Source organism: Ambystoma mexicanum, chromosome 4q, assembly GCF_040938575.1.
Source record: "Ambystoma mexicanum isolate Mex_15411 chromosome 4q, UKY_AmexF1_1, whole genome shotgun sequence".
Classification (NCBI taxonomy): domain Eukaryota; kingdom Metazoa; phylum Chordata; class Amphibia; order Caudata; family Ambystomatidae; genus Ambystoma; species Ambystoma mexicanum.
This window is the reverse complement of record NC_090928.1, coordinates 1262290487-1262303760: the sequence shown is the minus strand read 5'-3', so window position 1 is coordinate 1262303760 and position 13274 is coordinate 1262290487.

The window sequence follows — 13274 nt, the reverse complement described above, 5'->3', positions numbered from 1 at the left end:
TCGTAGCGGGCCACGATCGCGAGGGCGTTGGCCGCCTTAATCGTTGTTGCCGCCGACGAGATAATTCGTCCCATTGCGTCCAGCTTCTTAACTTCGCCGTCCGGCGGGGAAGTTGACATTGAGACAGACGCCCCCCTGCTTTCTTCTTGGCCGCCGCTGAGACGACCAAGTCCGGGGTAGGTTGTGCCCTAAGGCACAGAGGGGTCCGCGTCGGGGGCCTGGTACTTCTTCTCGTACCGATCCTTCTTGGCAGGTGTCGTAGAAGGGTTCTTGAGAAGGGTGAGACCCTCGTCCCAGATATCATCCAGCAGAGGCACGGCGAGGACTGACTTCCTCCTGGCCTCGCGCCATTGGTAAAGGAAACCTTCCTCCTCCTCCTCGGGGCAGAGCTGAAAAAGCTTGGATGCCCTGGCGATCATTGCGTGGAAAGATCCGATCTCATCGGACCGGGAGGCCCGGGCTGGTGATGGGAGCTCCGGCCTGTCGTCACCGGTACCCGTCGTGGCCGTGTCTGTTCCCGTGTCACCAACAGGGACGGGGGATGTGGGTAAAGGCCGAGCAGGCCGCGAGGGCTGAGAAGGAGGGGCTGGGTGGATCAGTCTTCTCTTGTTCAGGGGGGCTTCCCGCCGGGACCGGCTCTGGTTCCTACGCCGGACCTGGTACCGGGTCCTCTGTCGGAGGTAAGGGCAATCTCATCCTTATCTCTGAACATAAGGACTGTATCACCAACAAAATGGCAGCCGAGTTATCCTGTGGCTCCGGAAGCGACGGCTGACTAGGACCCTCGCCAGTGCCGCCGTCACTTTCATCGTCACCCTCGTCGGGATCCCTCCTGTGGGGACGTGCCTCCTCGACGCCCTCGTTGAGGCCCTCTAGGACTTCTGCCAACTCCTCTTCGGATGTTGTGTCAGAGTCCACAATGGCCACCGCCCCCCCCCCTCTTTTTCCGCCGGGGTCTTCACGGGGGTCGTTTCGATAGGTCTGAAAGAGGCTTCCCTCCGCGGAGGCAGGGAGACTCTGGGCCCCGAGGTCACCTTCACTGGTGTAGCCTCCACAGGCTGCGCCAGGGACGCAGCGACTCCCTCGATAGAGGCCTCGGCCTGGTGAATCAATGCCTTCACCGCCTTAGGCGCGTTTGAGGCCTTCACCTTTGGGGGAGGGTCACTGCCTCACTCCCCCTCGGCCGAATCCTTCGAGATCGACCGAGGCCTCTCAGAGGCTTACCCGGGTTCTCAGATTTCCTCTTCCCCGAACCAGAGCGTTGGCTCGTGGTTGATGGTGCCGGGGAAGGCGCGCCCTGCCTGGCAGCCGAAGAGCCCGACCGTTCGGCGCTCCCGGTGCTCGCGGACTCGCAGTACTTTGCCTTCTGTTGGGCCCCCGTCGCCGGGGCGTCCTCACAGGACTTAGAAGACCCCTCGGACTTCTTCTTATTCTCACCCGACGTACTCCTTCCTTCCAGCCAGTTGGAGAGATGAAGGTGTCGTCCCTGATGGTCCGTTCCGACATGTTCCTGCAAAACGCACAGTCCTTCTCCACGTGCGTTTTGTCCTCATGAAGGCAGTAGAGACATTTCGAATGCTCGTCCTCCTTGAACACATTCTGTAGCTGGCATCCAGGGCAGACCCTGAACAGCTTTCCGGGCGTCGAGCTTCCTTTCTCCTGGGCCATGTTCGCGTAGGCCGCAGAAACTTCTGGAATCCTCCAAGAAGCGTAACTCGACAAAATCTTCACCCTGGGGCGTAGAAAAATCTGACACGGATCCCCGTTAATCGGATGTAGAGCCGGTGGAGCTTGAGGCTCTATTTGACCGAAAAATGAGAAATTCTCTTTGAAAAAGCGCAAAAACGCAGCAAAAGCTCAAGAGCTAAGCACGAGGACTCCCCAACACTTGAGCGTGCGGTAAAAATCTGAAGATGGCTGCCAGAGGCGGGGCTTAGGGAGAGGGCATTCATTGGCTGGGGGCAGTATGACCCAGAGACCAGTGATTGGTTACTACTGAGAAAGACAGATCAGAAACGAAACTGATACTGATTTTTTCTTTAGCGAGGATTCCCAGCCTGATGACGGGTAATATTCATGAGCATGTGAATCCATGCCAGACCCCATGCTGGAGATATTACAGAATTAAGATCACTTCATGTAGGGTATCTATTAAAACAAAACCAATGCATTATTTGGAATTCAGTGCATAGTGCACATAATTTTTTGTTCTGAGATTCATGTGTATTAAAATTATCTATTCGAGTACAAATACCTGGTTTCGCTAGCTGTGCAAAGTATGCAATATACAACAAAATATTGTTAAAGTGCTACGTGCAATTAGCAGCCACAAAGTACAACTCACAGTTGATAAAGTACAACGTGCGTTTAGCAGCCTCGCAACATTATTCTCTATATTAGAATAAAATAAAGTGTTTAGTGCATAAAAATACCGTACTTTGAAAATACACAAAATTCCCGATTTCCGCCCCTTGCTGTCTTTTGGATGGTATGTATACCAAAGTACCCAAAACCTTTGAGTATATATTTTAATTATTATTTATACCGCGCAGAAGCCCGCAGGCATCAGGGCGCCAACAATTAGACAAAGGACATACATATATGACGGGACAGCATTGTACTTCCTCCTATTCTTATATGTCTATGTTCTTAGATCGCCAGTTTTTTCTGTGCCGATTTTGCCCAATATTTTTGGCTGAAAAAACTCATCCAATGTTTTCTTCTTTTTCTTTATTGGGGTGGGGAGGGTCCCCCCATGCCTCCTCCTTCCCTATTATCTAGTCCCAATTCACTCAGCGAAAGAAATCCTGGCGATGCAACGTTGTAAAGTCTAAATACTTGCCCTTACACTTCAATGTTGTTCTACCCCCTCAACTCTCCCTTTCCCATGTCCACCAATTATTTAAATAGAAGTTAAAAACAAACACCTGAGCATGTTAGTTAGTGGAGGTCCGGCCTTTCTTCTTCACCTTCTCTCCACCCCAGACCTTTGCTATAGAAGAACAAGTTACTTCTTACCTGGTAACGTTCTTTCGATGGGATGTTCCTCAGACGTATTCCTCATTTTATCTTAGATAATTCGTCTCCAGCTTGCTGGCCTCGGAAATTTTTTCTCTGTAGAGGGCGCTGCGCGTCGACATCCGCCGAGTTGGTGTCCCTCGACAGCCACCGTATCAGCGCCGACATCACAATGCCCATAAATAGCGCGGAGGAACATCCCATCGAAAGAACGTTACCAGGTAAGAAGTAACTTGTTCTCCGAAGAGATTGTGTCCTCCGACGTATTCCTTATCTTAGATAGACTCCCATAGCAGTGGCATGTAATTGGAGGTGGGAGTAAGAATGTCATGTATCCCTTTTAGGAATGGACCGAATGTAATACGGCTTTGCCAAATCTGGTCTCTTGACTAGCAGAGGAATCCAGGTTGTAAAATCTTGTGAATGTATGTGCGGACGACAATGTGGCAGCCGCACATATATGTCTCGGACCGGTACCCCTCTTTCGAGGGCCGAAGAGGCTGCGATACCCCTGGTTGAATGAGCCCTAAGATTCTGAGGGGGCTCTTTCCCTGCTAGTTTGTAACATTCCAGAATGGCCAAAATAATCCACCTGGAAATGGTCAGTTTTGTTATGGGTAGTCCCAACTTGTGACCTGAGTAGCCTACAAACAATTGGTCTGCTTGCCTAATCCTAGCCAGTCTGCTGATGTAAAAGCTTAGAGCTCGCCTTGGGTCCAGCCTATGTAGCCTTTCTTCCTCTTTCCCCGGATGGGGAGGAGGGTAGAAGGAAGGTAAGGTAATTTTCTGAGTGATGTGAAATTCAGAAACCACCTTTGGGAGGAAATTAGGCTTCACCTGTAGGACAACTTTGTCCTTATGGAAAAAAGTATGGGGGGGTTTACAAGATAGAGCTTGTAATTCACTCACCCTCCTAGCAGATGTTAGTGCTACTAATAGGACAGTCTTAAGAGTGAGAAATCTCAGCGAACAAGAGTGGAGTGGTTCGAAGGGAGTACCCATTAGGAAATGTAAGACTAAATTTAAATCCCATAGGGGAACTTGGAATGGTCTTGGAGGATAGACATTAGTTAATCCCTTGAGAAATTGTATTACTAAGGGTAGTTTGAAATACGATGGTTCCTCCGCAGTGCGCTTGAAGATTGATAGCGCCGCGAGATAGCCTTTTACAGTGCCAACTTGAAGGCCTAAGTTTGCCAAGTAGAGTAGAAACGATAACACCGTTGGTGTACCGCATGAAAAAGGGTCGATATTGTTCTCTCTACACCAGCTGCAAAATTTGTTCCAACGGCAGCGGTATAAAGACTTTGTTGCTGGCCTTCTGGCCGAAAGCAACACCTCCATGATGTCATCAGGGAGGTCCCAATCCTTGTACCTCAACCTTTCAGAAGCCAAGCGTGAAGGTTGAGGGTTCTTATGTCTGGATGGAGAACCTGACCTCCCTTCTGCGAGAGAAGATTCTCTGAGTGGAAGACGGATTGGAGGGCAGATGGACATATCCAGAAGGTCCGGGTACCACGTTCTCCTGGTCCAGTCCAGGGCAATTAGGATCATGGTTTTCCGGAATCTTCTCAACCTCCTGATCATTTGAGGAATAACAAGGACTGGTGGAAACGCGTAAAGGAGTGGAGACTCCCAGTCCACTACGAACGCGTCCCCTAGAGCTCCCCTCGGGGGAAATTCCCTTGAACAGAACAGATCGCACTTCCTGTTGGTACTGGTGGCGAACAGATCCACCTGAGGGGTTCCCCAAAGGGCGAAGATCTCTTGAAGGACTTCCTGAGCTAGCTTCCATTCGTGGGAGACTGTGCTCTGCCTGCTCAGAGCGTCCGCTGTCAAGTTCTTCTCTCCGGCTAGGTGAACTGCCGATAGATAGATTCCTTCCTGAATTGCCCAAACCCAGAGCTGCATTGCCTCTATGCACAGTGGCAGTGACCCTACGCCTCATATGTTGTTGAGGTAGTGCATGGCCACCGTGTTGTCTGTCATTATCAGGACATTTCTCCCCTGTACTGATGGCAGGAAATCTTTCAGCGCTAGTCTGATCGCTCTCAGCTCTAACAGGTTGATGTGTAGTCTGGACACCGATGGAGACCAACGACCGCTGATGGTCAAGTCGTTGGCATGGGCTCTCCACCCCGTGAGTGAGGCGTCTGTGACTACTGTTATCTCCAGCCATGGTTGCCAAAACAGTTCTCCTTTCAAGATGTTCTCTGGATAGGCCCACCATTGAAGGTCATGGGCTACCTTGTCCGGAATCCGGTGGAGATCTGTCATTCTTCCTGAGTATTGTGACCACTGGGTTCTTAGTGCCCACTGGAGAGATCTCATTCTCAGGCGAGCCTCTGGCACAAGGAAGATGCAGGATGCCATGAGGCCTAGCAATCTCAAAAAGTCAAAGGCTGGGAGATGTTGGGCATTTTGAAACTTGTTGACCATCTGCAGAATATCTTGAGCCCTCACCTCTGGTGGCGAGACTTTTCCCAGGGAAGTGTCCAGGACCGCTCCAATGAACTGGAGTCTCTGTGATGGTATCATCTGTGACTTCTTTAAATTGAGGGAGAAGCCCAGTTTGTGAAGGAACTGGCAGACATAATCTAGCTGTATCTGAGCTTGTTCTGAAGATACAGCTCTGATCAGCCAATCGTACAGGTAGGGGTAGACTTGGATCCCTTCCCTCCTTAGACTTGCAGCCACTACCGACATTAGCTTGGTGAAGACCCTCGGGCGGAGGTCAGCCCAAATGGCAGAACTCGAAATTGATAATGAGAGCTGCCAATTGCGACCTCAGGTATTTCCTGTGTTTGAGATGGATTGGCACATGGAAATAAGCATCCTGGAGTTCCAGAGATACCAGCCAGTCCTGGATCTGGAGGGCCTGAAGGATCCGAGAGAGAGTTACCATCTTCAACTTGTCCTTACTGAGGAACTTGTTCAATTCTCGTAAATCCAAGTTAGGTCTCAGTCCTCCGTCCTTCTTCGGTATGAGAAAGTAGGGGGAGTACCAGCCCTTGTTCCCCTCCGCTACAGGTACCGGTTCTATGGCACCTTTCTCTAGCAGGTCTACAATTTCCTGCAAGAGGAGCGGATCTGGAAATTTTAGAGAGCTGTGCCCCGGTGGATGACTGAGGGATTCGTAGAAAGGGTAGGCAGTAACCTTGGCCAACTGTCTCCAATGCCCAAGCATCTAACGTAATAGCCTGCCATTCCGTCAGATGGTGAGTTAACCTGCCCCCTACAGGTGTTTTGTGTGGAAAGACCTCAGAGTGGTTTGGGGCGGCTGATGCAGATGCCGAGAGTAAAGAGGCACCTGCTGCTGCTGCGGCCTTAGTACTTTTGACCCGTCCACCTCGGGTGGATCTCCTTTGGCCTCTTTGAGCCGGCTGTCCTCTGCCTTTCCCGAATGCGGAATAATAGCGAAAGGACTTTCCTCTCCCAAAGGTTCCTGAAGGGCGAAAAGGAGTTTGGCGGATTGCAGCTCCTAAAGATTTTGCTGCTGCTTTAGATGTTGGCAACATTTCCAGACTGTCATCAGCCTTTTTACCGAATAAAGAAGAGCCGTCAAAGGGCATATTCAAAAGTCTGGCCTGTACATCTGGAGCAAAGCCAGACTTTCGTAACCACGCATGCCTGCGGATTGTAGTACTTGCCTCCATGGCCCTGCTGATACTGTCAGCGGAATCAATGCCAGTTTGAAGAGATCGCACATGGCATATTTGCCATCTTTAATGATGTTAAGGAAGGCTTCCCTTTCATCTCCTTCCGGTATGCAGTCAGCCGCTGATGAAGCACACTCCCACAGTGTGTGACTGAACCTGGCGAGCGTACAAGTGGCGTTGATGGATTTCAACGCCATACTACAAGCAGAAAAGACTTTGCCATAGAATCGTACCTTTTGTCATCCCTGTCCTGTGGAACAGTAGGATAAGCGGATCTGCTGCTTGATGAAGTTGCCGCTTGAACCACCAGGCTCTCTGGAGTCGGGTGTTTTGATAAATATTCAGGGTCAGCTGCAGCTACCCTATACTTGGCTGACAATTTTTTATTGACTGCAGGGATAACCTCAGGAGTTTCCCAATTTGATGAAATTTTCCTTTGTAAAGCTGTATGGAAAGGGACCACAGGATCCTCCTGTGGACCTTTATCTAGTATGTCTGTAAGGTTATCCTGTTGAAAAACAGGTGAAGGCACAGACCAACCCATGAATCCAATAATTCTTGCCATCAGGGTTCTATAGTGTCAGGATTCCATGGCATATTTCCACATTTTCAAAGAGACACTTTACTAGAAAACTCCCATTTAGGAGGCTACATCATCATATATATTTGTAGGAGTAATGTTGAGTGATGTTTGGGTGTTTGCTCTGAATTAAACATCTGATTGTTTACTTAAGTTTCCTTAATGTTAAACTATTCAGGAAGTGCCTAATTTCCCAAGCCAAGATGGAGGGTCCGTTCCACAACAGTGATTGGATGAGAGATGCTGTGAGGTAGTTTGGAACTTTCACTAAGATTCTAAACTGCCTTTCATTCCAGTTTCCTTAGAGGAAGGTTGCAGTTATTTAGCTCTGTAGAAAATTTAACTATAGTGATCTTTAGAAACTTTTTAAGAAGGAAAAAACTACTGAAAAGAGAAAGTTATTTCAAGAAGAACTCACCAAGCGTTGAAAGAAGAATATCTATACAGATGAAGCAAGCTAAGTCAATAAGTGGTTTACACTTATTATTTGTTATCAATATAATATCTACTATTGGAGTCAAGAAGTTATTTTGAAACAATATTTGTTTGAAAAAAGTAATCCTACTAAGCTATGAACTTTCATGTGCTCTTTTGCTCGTGTTGTTAACCGGCTGGTAAAGGAAACGTTCTCTTCTCTGTAATTGCAGCTGCATTTACATTTTATCTTTATAAATGTTCTAGTTGGAATAGTATTTCTGAAACTAGGTATAAATTGTTTTACATGAGTGAAGTTATTGTGGTGTTTTACAATGCTAAATTATCGAATATTTATTTGAATTCTTGAGTGAGCGTGAAGTTCGTCATAGATTGTTTTTTGAGTAAAGTACCTTAAAACGTGTATCGTGCGTCCTCTATTGTGCTCCTGTTACTTCCTGGTTGTGACGTAGTTGCATATTCTTGTGCGTCGTATCGTGGAAGTATTATCGAGTGGCTTCCATTTTGGTAGCGCTTATTTTCTTTAGTGCGCGGTTCCTATTCAGAGTGCGCGTGTGCGCGGTTCCTCTTCAACTGCGCGGTTCACCTCTCCAGAGTGCGCGGTGTGCGTGGTTCCTCTTCAACTGTACGGTTCATCTTCGAGTGCGCGGTGCCGTTTGCTTCGTGTTTTTTCATTTGCTTCGATTCATTTGAGAGCACATCTTCATTCAAAGATTCCTGTATTCTTCATGGGAGTTAAGGTATGAGCACGCTATTTCCAGATGTCAATAGCAGCGTGTTCATCTTTGTAACGCTCACCTGATTCCCATGGAGGCGCAGGTCTGGCTTCGAGTGCTGATGCTTCTTCAATGGTGAAGCGCAGGACTCTGAAGATGGACAGGAAGGGCCCTCTACTCTGGCTTCTCCGGCTCGCAGGAATATTCCCCTGTACGTGAAAAGGGAGTATCACCTACTGACTGAGTTATGCTCAAGCCTCCCACTCTCTTCCAACCCTCCACGATACCCTTCCACGATTCCCCGTGAAGTCTCACCTTAGGGTCCGGAAGGATGAGCTCTCCATCCTGCTTCTGATGCAGGGGCGCGTTGAAACCCAGTTACTTCACTGGATTGAGGATTGGTGGGAGTTCAGGTAAGCTTGACTATTCAGGTAAGGCTCTGTAAAAGTTCTGTTGCAAGTTCAAAAGTCCAAGCTTAATAATGTTCATTGTCTTTTTGCAGCAAGCGCTAATGCTTATGTCTTTTTTCCCCTTAGAGGCCGGGGTTCGGAATGCCGGAGATATGGCACCGACCCAAAGTGAAACGTGCAGTTCCAGTTCCAGTAAATGGCAGGTTAGTTCTGGATGAGCGCTCAGGAACTGTCTTTGCATACGCTCATTCAATGTCTTTGTCTTTTTTCCCCGTAGGGGCCGGGGTCCGGAAAATGCCTGGAAGCGGCAAGACCCGAAATGAAATGGGAATGACCCAACAGGTAAGTCTTATTCCCTTCCTTCCCTCACCTCTTATTCTTGTCTTTTTCTCTAGGCTCTGGGAAGTGGCTGTGTATCCGGATGATCGCTGCTGAAGATGGAGGAACCCAGGAAAGGTGAGTGAAATGCAGCGCTGCAGCGATCGTAACGAAATGCCTTTAAAAAAATAATGTCTTCCCTTTCAGGATCGTCGGTGATGTCTCCGTGGTGCAGATTTAGCTGGTAAGGTCTCTTGTCTCCCTTTGTAGGTGACCCAGGATGCTGACAGGCATGGCTGAAGTCCAGATGCAGGAGCTGACACGGTGAGCGTCCAGCTGCGAGGAGCAGAACAACGCGAAGCGTGAGTTGCTGATCGGGTGTGGTTTAAATAACTTTGGAAGAAGTTCCCAGTGTGTATCCTTCCACCGATCAGGTATGTATCCTTCCCCGACCACACCCGGGTGGAAAGTAGTCCCACAGGTAAAGTAGTTCCATTCAGGCCTCAAGAGGGCCTGGATGTAGCAGCATGGTCTGCATCAGGTAAGTGCACCTTAAAACACTTGAACACATGTCTAGCTTTATGAGCCTGGCGCCTAAGGCGCCAGGACAGGGGTCCAACATGAGCCTGGCGCCTAAGGCGCCAGGACTGCGTCCAAAGGGCCCCAGCTTGGGCCCGCTGGCACTCTCCTGGGGGAAATGATGCCTGCCTCTGGGGTTGCTGGGTCGGACCTGGCGCCTTGGAGGTAGGCATCATGACACTCTTCAACATTTGTACTGCAGTTAAGTGAAAGTTACCAAGAAAAAACAAATTTTAGATTGTGGATTTCCGTCATCGATATTCGGACAAGAACACTTTTAAATCTCAAGACTATTTTTTGAAGGACTTTGAACTATTAATGCTTCACAATAAATTAAGATTCTTGAGACTATAAGTTTGAGTAAAAGAAGATATTAAAGATTCAGAAAGAAAGATACGTAGCTATATTAAGCCTATCAGCTATAAAGCATAGACTGCAGGTATATATATATATATATATATATATATTTCTCTTAACTGAAAACATATTAAAGCTTTTGTGGTTAATTAAAGTGATAGTAATGGTATATCATATATGTTTAGATCTTCACAGACACGACACTGAGGAATCATCAATCCAGTACACCAGTTCCAGATGGAAAACCAGTAGTCGAGAAGTCTACATAGAAAAGACCAGTGAAGATCTGCTTTTGTTTTGTTCTCCATTCCCCTTTGGTTTGCCAGTTTGGTAATTATATCTTATTAGAGATTGTTGAGTTGGCACACCTAGGGGGTCTGGTGGGCCAGCATCACTCCTGCAGGAAGATTCAAGACTGGACCTTGACATATTGGGGGTTTTGGCATGTTCCCCTGGGTCTGGTTTGACACATTCCACTTCTGGGGAAGTGTCCAATCCACTTGCCTCATGTAGGGATTCCTGTAGGTCTTTCAACCTTCTTTCCTCAGAGGTAAAATCCTCTGAAACAGGTGGTGTGGTCCTCTGCAGTCCTAAGGGTCTTTCTTGGTCAGAATCTTCCCCTTCTTCATGGATTGAAGATAATCTGGGGTACTCTGACCTTCGAAATGGTGTAAAACCGATTTCTAAAGCAGAAGGAGCCAAACGTGTCATTATTGGCCGAGAAAACGTCGATGCCGATGTGAAAGGCTTCGAAGGCGCCGCGAAAGGAGTCGAGAAAACTGGAAAAGGCCTCGAGGAACTCGAGAGGATCGGGATCCTACTCGAGGATGTCAACGACGTTCTCAGAGTCGAGCTGGAGGCTCTGGGCATAACCGTTGGCTGTGAAGTAGCCGTGTTTTTTTCTTTTATCGATTTGATCGACCGATGCGTCGAAGAACCCTTCGACAACGGCGTCGATGGCACCAATCCATGAGTCGAAGGGATCTTCGACGACGGCGTCGAAGATGGTGCCTTCCTACCCGATGGCCCGTGGCGCTCTCGGGTGGACTCTTTCGCCGGGTGCAATGATTTGCAGCGTTTTGATTTTTTGGGTCTTTCACCCAGGGTATCACCCTCAGCTGTCTTCGAGGGGGTCGAGGCCGCTTTCTCGAAGGCGCTTGGCATCTTTTTCCTGAATTCCTCCCACTCAGCCTGAGAGCTGTGTTTTGTGGGGCAGGAGACCCTTTCTGGGGAAACAGAAGATGACAAGGAAGGGGATCTTCGATGTCTCTTTTTTGAGTGTCTACATCTCGACGAGTGGTGGGAGCTACTTTGAGACCTAGAATGGGAATGCTTTCGACGGCGAGGAGACAAATTCCTCGACCGAAGAAACTTTCAAGGTGGTTTTGACTGACTTACATCTCTCGAGCTTCCCCTTGCGCTCCTTCAAGGCTTTCGCCGTCATGGACATGCAGTCCTCACACTCCGAACAATGGTGCTCGACTCCCAAGCACCACAAACAGATATTGTGAGGATCCGTTATCGACATTTTCTTTCCGCAGTCTCGACATTTTTTGAAGCCGGACCGCGGAGTCGGTTCGGATGAGGAAGCCATCGAGTACGAATTGGTTTTATCGAGGAAATATAAGAGGTCTATCTGACTGAACTGAGCAACGATATTCTGAGGCCCCACGAAGCGCGGAAAAACAGAACTGAACAACGGACGCCGCGCATGGCTATTTATGGGCATGGTGACGTCGGCGCCGATACGGTGGCTGTCGAGGGACACCAACTCGGCAGACGTCGACGCGCAGCGCCCTCTACAGAGAAAAAAATCTCTGAGGCCAGCAAGCTGGAGACAAATTATCTAAGATAAGATAAGGAATACGTCGGAGGACACAATCCCTTCGAAAAACTCTTCCTTGACATAAACTCGGCCCTATGCTCTGCCATTGAGCGCCACTAGCAGATTTGCACCTTCAGCCCCATTAACCCTTGCTGAGCCATGGATTTCCCTCAAGGATTGCCAACCTATGACCAACTTGTGACTGCATCTACGGAACTAGTGCAAAGACCGCTCATCTTCATTCATGATGTATATATTACACGGTTACTGCCCCTGCTCTGTATGCCACCTTATGCCAAGGGAAGACTACTACTTCCCCAAACATATGTCCTTGCGCCAATCCTACCCTTTCCCCCAAGCCCATCAACTCGCCACTATCCTTCAGGCCATGCTGCCCATGCCTCTCTGTTTACACTACACGTGCTAAGGACTTTGCCCGCTATTTCCCATCCAGGATCTGAACCCTAATCACTGTCCTCTTCCCCACAATCTACCTTTTACCCCCTCCCCTACTCCCCTCTGCCCTTTACTTAAGTGGCTCCCTTTAACCGAACATACCTGCGAACCAGGGCACAGTGTCCAGAAAAGCAATTCATCTTGTGCCTGTATGGAGCCATTTGCTCCTATATCAATACTGGCAGTACCCCGTACCTGCTCCTACCTCTAATCTTTCCCAAAGCTGGTAGTACTATAGGTGTCTTGAAGCATGGAGGTAAGATTCCAATCTCTCAAAATACCTTTGCCGTCCTTAACAACCCACCCACCTGTTCTAGCTCCTTTCTCTCCCACTACTGCAAGGTCTATGATAACATGAAGTTAACAATCTCTGACTCCTCCAATCTGGGTTCTGCATTCCCTTAACTAAAATCTCACTGACAAAAATATATTTACTAATCTCTGTTACTTAAAACTCAACTTCCTCCTCACTTTGCTTGACCTTTCTGTGGCATTTGACACCGTTGACTACCCCTCTTCCTTCTTACCCACTCCCATCTCGTCTTCCAAGACACTGCCTTGCAGGCTTACCTTTCTGGCCATTCACTCGTCATCTCCTGAAACACAAATATGTATGATCCAACCCATCACCTACTGGGAGTGCCCAATGTTTCTCTTCTTAGCAGACTGATCAGGACTCCAAATCTCTTGGTAAGCTCATCTTATCCAAAGAGTTCTCCTACCACATGCTCACAGGTACCTGGGATCATCTTCTTTCCCACTTTTACCCTAATCTCTTTTCTAATATCTATGACTTTGACAACACACCACTGGATGGCGTATCATGATCTTATGCTCAACTCATGCAAATCATCTATCTACCAGGACCCACTTCCCTACTCCCCTTATCCTTTCTCCAGGACATCCCTTAAGTCTTACAGC